Raw genomic sequence first — 6478 nt, 5'->3', positions numbered from 1 at the left:
CATTGGCGCGTGAATCATGTCAGAAGCTTTGACGGACTTTCGGAAATTGTCCGACTATATTTGGAAGGTTTTCGGTCAAGAGAGCAGTATTAACGATAAATCAAAAACATATATTATGTATAGGACGAGTATCCTACATAGGTCCTATACAAAGGCTTACACAGCAACTGACTGACTAACAAACTGACTGACATTCATACGGACCGACTTGTCCGTGATTCATTGTACTCCCCTTGAACCATCAGCTAAGTCTGCGAACAATAAATTACAAAAGTACATTGTTTAGGATAGCTAATTGTATCAATTCTAACCATAATCAATTACAAATATACCAAGCTAACGAAACGCGATCGTGTTGGGGTCAAAGCTCATGAGAGATACATCGGTCACATTGTGATGTGTTTTTGACATGTCTTTAGTGACTCAAATTTCAGTCAATTCGGCTTTTTTTTAGCCCGGTGTGTGTGGATATAAGTGAGTAATCAACAACGAAAAAGTGACTTGCCCAGAAAAATATGCTTCTCCTGTTTCGTTAGAAATGAATAATTGTGAAAATAAGTGTGCAATGTTTGTCATTTTGTGACATAGTGCTTGTGAGCAGAACTTGTGAGCAGACTTCGTGTTTTGAATTGAGCACTTAAAATTGTGGTATAATAAAAATAGTACTTATGAATAATATTTGCTGTAAAAATGATAACACCCCTAGTAACGAAATATCTTATACTGTTCTGCATCAACACCGGGTCGGAAACCATGTATTATGAAACATTACTACATAATGTACCCCCCCCCCCCCCCTCACAATTAATCTTCGCTTTCCTAGTAAATTTTCTAATAATACCTTACTCATAAATGTTAAACAATTCAAACTGGATGATAAATTTACATAACTCGTTTGTTTTTTCTCTATGATTGAATGAACGAAAAGTGTGAATATGACATGCAGAAACAAATCAAGATATTTCAGGGCTGTAGGTCTGAGCTATATGACTTGGATTTATGATATTGTTTTATTCCAGAACCGTGAGTGAATTTTCATCGGTATATTGTTTACAAGATAATAAACCGAATATGATAGATATACAAACAACGTTAAAATTGTATACGTGTTCTGTATAGTGTGAAATAAATGTCTCCTTTATTTTTGTGTAAAGAGTAGTAAAAACAGTTGCTTAAATGATCTGATATAACGCGCCCGTTGATAGCAAGGACAGATGCGTGGTATCACACCATATGGTGCCCTATTGATAAACAGCTATTGAGTATGGACACAAGGACATATGGTTTAAAATATGTTTTAGTATCATCATCTTCAGTTCAATGATGGGAGGAGGAGGGAAATAAGCAGGGAGGAGGAGGAGGAGGAGAAGGAGTGGATGTGTTTGGGAGGAGGGTAGCCTACCAGTTTAAGATCCGATGTGGACAGTGGTTATAACACTGGAAGTCTATATTTTTCGACTTTGAATAAACGTATTTCGTAAACATACCATCTTCAGGTCAAACATGGGGGAAGGGAGGGGGGGGGGTGGAGGTCATGTATGTGTGTACATAGGGATGCAGAGTCTGTTAACAATCTGTTGCCTTCTCACATCACCTTCTTCCAGTCGTTACAGCACTGGTAATGTATATGATTTCCACTTAGTGAATGAACATATCTGCGTCTCCAAAAGTAACATTCGTAGGGGTCGAGGGTAGTAATATAATATAAATGATTTCGTGTCCAGGGTCTTCATATATACGATTAAAATCCACGTGAGACTGCCTTTCATGTCCCCGAGACGCGTACAAAGTACTTTGTATTTATTCCCACAGCGTTCGGCGTCTAATGTGCAAACGGCTGTTCATGTCCATCACTAAAACAATCAAGGAGCATGGGTTCCATCCGGAGACATCCGATAAACCGATTTGACTCGCCGCCTATGTCTAAATTTAATACCGGTTTATTTACATTCTACATTCTAAGAATATTCGCGAGCGATCCTCGTAACAGCTAAACATTTTATCGTCAGTTGCTCTTTACCCAAACCACATGCCTTTACATGTATCATATACAGAAGGGGTACCTTCGGGGGTTCGCCAATGATATCTGTGCAACGACAGCTGGAAATGTGTAAAATATCATCTACGCCTGATGATAACGACAGTTTATACAAATGTTTCACTCATTGAAAAAGTTGGCTGCCAAATCACTTGGTTTTAACAGTTAATAAGGGAACGTTGTGATTCGAGGAACGTTTTAATTCGAGGGAATATATTTGTAAGGGCCACGATGGCGTGATTCCAGAGGATATTGGGGAGAGAGAGAGAGAGGGGGGGGGGGGGTAGCATGCACTGTATATTGAAAGATGTCGGAATTTATCGATGCAAGAGTTTGACTGTGCTTATCATTACAGATAAGAAACTTATCCTTATTCAGTATTGAACAATTTCAAAAATTGATGGAATATCATCCATATCTGCACTACATGAAATTTATATTTTAAGATTCTGTATACGGATAAATTGCGTCCGTAGTTGTGAAATATTTCATGCCTTCTCAGATGCAATCGGAATGTCAGCACTTTATCTTGCCTTTGAGCTATATACGGTTATGTAACTATTTTGTATCAGGAAGATATTGGACATAAGACAATTGTATTAAACTAATCAGTTCTGTTACAATGTTCCTTTTTTTAAAATTTTGTATCACGTTTTGCTTATAATACGCAAGACTTATACGTATTACTTAGAGAGGTGGATGGGGGGGGGGGGGTGGAGGAAGGGAGAGGTAGAGAGAGAGAAGGAAGGCGTTTCCCACGTCTTGTAAAGCAATAATTGTTCGTAATAGAAATAGCCCCGACTATCATTCTAAACTTTATAAACTACATATATTTCATAGCCCGTTTAAGTACACCTGGAATTTGGTTTAAAGTTGTCACGCAAATAATGAGTTCACACTTAAGTGGGTGGTCTGGAGAGGACCAGGTCATGTCAATGTAATGCTTCTTGTAAAGAATACTTTTGATTAAAAGGAAATAAAAGGAGAGACAACAAAAAAACCAGTCTATAACATGAAAAGCGTGATGCGGTGCAAGATGGACCTTGTATAATTTCTTTGTAAACATTTGTACAAAGCCGAAACGCATCACATCAAAAACCAATTAAGTGTGTGTATAATAGATTAGAACCACACGGGGGTTGTTGTCGGAGCGTCGAGTTGGATTGACTAACTTTGATAGCGAAATAACGAAACGAGTTTGGTTTGATTTTGTTTGAATCGATGCAAACTTTATTTAATCTTGGTCAAAGGTGGCGTGAAAAGAGTGCTGTAGACGGACCACACTTCACTCTCAGAGGGGCTTATAGGGTCACTAGGTGTCCCATCAGTGGAACAAAAGAACACTAATTTATTGACATATCGAGGACAGGGATACTCATCAAAGTCGGCAGAAGAGATTTTGTTTTCTGCCACTTCCCCGCCAAAGTGCTTACTCATTAGCCTCGCCATCCGGAAAATGGGTAAAGAAATATTAGCCTACTTACTCCGGTTTCTTGCACTCCATTTTTGAATACAGATATTTTGTTTTGAAACTGTAACATGCATTCGTTTGTTCACCTCGCAATGGCGACAAATTTGGTTCCAGGATATACTACAATAGTTCGAGGGCGTAGGAACCGGGGGGCTGGGGGCGCCAGCTCCCCCAGTGAAAAATGTGGAGGGGCGGAAGTATCATTCCGCCCCCCCGCTTCGCAAGTCAGAAAACCCCTTTTTCATTTCCAAATGAGAAAAAAAATCTCATTTGGAGCACCAAATTGCATCTAAGGCCTGGTGAAAATACAAAATTAAGTTTACAAAATGGAGTGGGTGTTGAAGTGTGCTATATTGCACCAAATTGCATCTGAGGCTACCTGGAAATGCAAAAAAATTCAAAAGGGGAGGGGGACACCCCCTCCCCTTAGACCCCTCCCCCAGGCCGGCCATCAGTCTTCAGCCCCCCCCACTCAAAAGTACCTTCCTACGCCACTGCAATAGTTATAAAACAAGTGTTCATGCATATTACACCAATGTATAGCTCTTGTCAACCTCGGAGTCGTTTCCCTGACTGGTCGTAGTGACTGATGACAGACGCGAATTATAAAATATTATAAATATATTAAATATTCTTATATATCAATTATTATATATAATATATAAAATAAATATATAAAATATATGATAAAATATATTATAAACTATATTATAAAATATATTATGAGCTATATTATAAAATATATTATAAATATGATTTAATAAATAAAATATTATTAAATATAAATTATTATAAAGTAAATATAATAAAATATATTATAAAATATATTATAAAATATCTCAATGAGGATGAGGATCAAGGAGAAATAAAGTTACATACAATCTGGGGCCCTTATGGTAACGAGCCTTGCTCTTCGTGTTTTTGTCTCAACTGAAAAGGAGATACAGGGGCGAAGGAGGGAGGGGGGGGGGGGCAGAAACGCATAGCTTACAGGCTACTTAAGTTTCAGTAATATATGAATCATAAGATTGATTTTCTTTGTATATAGTACGAACTGTAAGATAACACCTAACCTTTTTACCTACCTAGGCCTACGTCTGCAAAAATATCATAAAAATATATATAAACCAACTTTGGTTTAAGTTATTCTCGTTGGTACAAGTCCTTTTTATATTAATTGATCAGGGTCCCGAATAATCATGATGACACATCGAGTAAATAAAACCATATTGTCAAGTCGATCGACACCGCCGACCCACCCCCCCCCCCCCACCTCTCACCCAGGAAAAGGAGGTATGCTACTTAGCGTTACAACGTAAATGTCAATTAGCTCCTTTACTTATTACGTAACTCATGGGCTTTCAAATTCAAAACATTTCAAGCCAATACACATTCTTCGACCACTGACGTACAGTACGCAGCATATTGTAAAACACACCCAAAGCTAGAACAGGACACTGTTAAAACGGAGCCAGAATTTCAAGAACTAACGAGATGTTTATCGTGGGACGTGGAAATGTGATCACGAAAGTCAATAATTTGTAAGACAATTGAATAAGAATTGTAATATATGAACAGAAAAGAGAAAGAAGCAAAGAAACAGAAAGTAAATACCAAAAATAAAATGAAAGGCAAGTACTACGAAATGTGTATACTAAGCACTTTCAACAAAGGCAAGCAATACCGCCTTTAATTCTTAGGTCTTTCTTTCGACAAATTTATTTCAATGTTACTTAACACACCGAATGTTCACTCATTCTAATTGCAATATTTCTTTCAGAGTTGAGTTATCTCGTTCGATAGTCAAGGCACATTGTTTATTCAATGTTGACCTGGGAATTAGTGCTGTTGAACTGTTGTTTGTTATGCTAACATGTCATTAGCGGGTTTGTTAACCCTGCTTGGAAGGTGCCCTATACCAAACGACTGTATTTAAGCTGTCCACTGTGAACGCAACGGAAGGGAGAAACATAGTAACAATTTCCAAATAGTACTAACCCTCTTCCCAACCAGAACAATTGTCAGACTTGCAATACCAAAAATAGCTTTGTAAGGTGGGTCCAGGGGTGCAGCCCGGCGGGTTTCAGGGGGCGGACTCACATCTAGAAATATAATATATTTTAACAAAAGTCACATCTGACAAGGGTTAGACTTAAATGAAGACACATCTATTTAACATCCTTCCAGATTACCTAAAATGCACTTCCCAGGCCTCGGAAGTTGCATCTAAACATTCTTAATTTTGAAACTCTCAAGGTTTAGAAATTTACACTTCTCAAAAAAAAAAGAGAGAGGTAGGCCTATATTAGAAAAATTGTATTCGGTAGATTCACTTTGTAAAGGAAAACTAGGACTTAACGTTACTTCATTAGCTCTGCATTTTTCATTGATTTACACAGGTAATTGAACGTATAAAAACACGCTAGGACGTTCTCATTGTAGCTGTAGCCTATATATGCTAAGGTGAAGCTGGGTTTGTGTATATTAGTTTGTTTAACATGTCAAAAAGGGACCTATTCGGTGTGGGTGTGGGGCGGGGGAATGAGCTGAGTGGATAGGCCGTACAGGGGACTGTGGCTCAATGTTCTTAGTTAAAACATTGGGGCACTGATGAAGGGGCTAACAATAAAACTGATATGCCTATATTAAACAAATAGACATAATAAATATATTTATGAACCATAGTTTCACATTAGACTGCTACACTGTTCACGCAGGTTAATCTAAGCTCTGTACGTTCATCGTTATGCTAACCAAACTCCTGAAAACCAAAACAAACGCACGGCCACGGTATCCGCGATCGTGCATATACGTGACCAGTGATTAAAATAAACCTCGTGTTCTTTTTGAAAGCCATTGCTACTTTACGTGCCTAGAATGTTAAGGTTGCACACTACTGACTTATGTGATCAGAAGAAATGATATGATCATTTCGCTATGTTGTATTTTTCATCGGGGGATTGAGCCGA

This window comes from Apostichopus japonicus, chromosome 4 (assembly GCF_037975245.1).
Source record: "Apostichopus japonicus isolate 1M-3 chromosome 4, ASM3797524v1, whole genome shotgun sequence".
In the NCBI taxonomy this organism is placed as follows: Eukaryota; Metazoa; Echinodermata; class Holothuroidea; order Aspidochirotida; family Stichopodidae; genus Apostichopus; species Apostichopus japonicus.
This window is presented reverse-complemented; position numbering follows the sequence as displayed.